Genomic DNA, 1,227 nt, shown 5'->3' on the forward strand with positions numbered 1-1,227 from the left:
CTCCAGTGAAACGCCACTCCACATCCTCATCGAGTGTGATGCAGTCAGCAGAAGACGTGAGAGGAGTCTGGGCTCCATGTGGCCACAGTTAGAGCACATACACTCCTTATCCCCAAAAAAGCTTTTGGACTTCCTGGGGGATCTTGGCTTGGAGGAAGTATTGTGAAGAGTGGAGGGCACAATAGACCATCAGGTCGCAGTGCATACCTCATAATTTATCTATCTATCTATCTATGTTAAAAAATATCCGAATAAAATTTTACGCAATTCTAACCACGGCAACCCGTGCCGACTAGCAGTCAAAGTTATCAGAATAAGCTTGTTGCAGTTCTCGCGTTTTGTTAATTTACCATTTTACTTCTTTATAAGACGGTATTACTGTACTCCCTACAGTATTAGGGCATAATATTTAGTAAATCTGCGTTTTTGGTTTTTTACCTGGTAGTCGGGACTTTTTCCAAAGGACCATAAATTATACAGGGTGTCCCAGAAGTAACGTGCCAAACTTTAGGGGAAGGTAGGTGGGGGGGGTTGGAGTGGCAGCCCCGCGCCGAGCGCGGAGCACACGTGGGCTCAGAAAAAAAAATTAAGTCTACAATCAACTACAAACGATTCTAGACCAGAATTCATTAAAATCAATGCTGTAGCTGTAAAAAAATTCATATATATTAAAAAAACACGTATTAAACAAACTACCAAAAAATTAAAGCTGTAGCTGTAAAAAACTTCATTAAAATTTAAAAAAAAACGGATTACGCACTTATTTTGAAACTAAAAAAAAAATTTAAACTACAATCAACTATGTACAAACTATCCTAGACCAGAAATCATTTAAATTAAAGCTGTAACTGTAAAAAACTTCATATAAATAAACAAAAACCTATTATGCACTTATTTTTCAACTAAAAAAAATTAAAACTACAAACGACTCTAGACCAGGATTCAATAAAACTAAATCTGTAGCTGTAAAAAACTTCATATAAATTAAAAAAAATCGCATTCTGCACTTACCTTTCAACTAAAAAAAATTTTAGCTGCAATCAACTACAAACGATTCTAGACCAGAATTCATTAAAATTAAAGCTACAGCTGTAAAAAACTTCATATTAAAAAAACAGAATACGCACTTATTTTAACACTAAGAATGTATTTAATAGATTTAAATCGAATTTGCTCTTGTTACCGTCAAATGACATGCTAAATAGTACAAAGGTACATAATTACTTG

The sequence above is a fragment of the Rhagoletis pomonella genome, unplaced genomic scaffold (assembly GCF_013731165.1).
Source record: "Rhagoletis pomonella isolate Grant_MI unplaced genomic scaffold, Rhpom_1.0 Rhpom_scaffold_00002, whole genome shotgun sequence".
NCBI lineage: Eukaryota > Metazoa > Arthropoda > Insecta > Diptera > Tephritidae > Rhagoletis > Rhagoletis pomonella.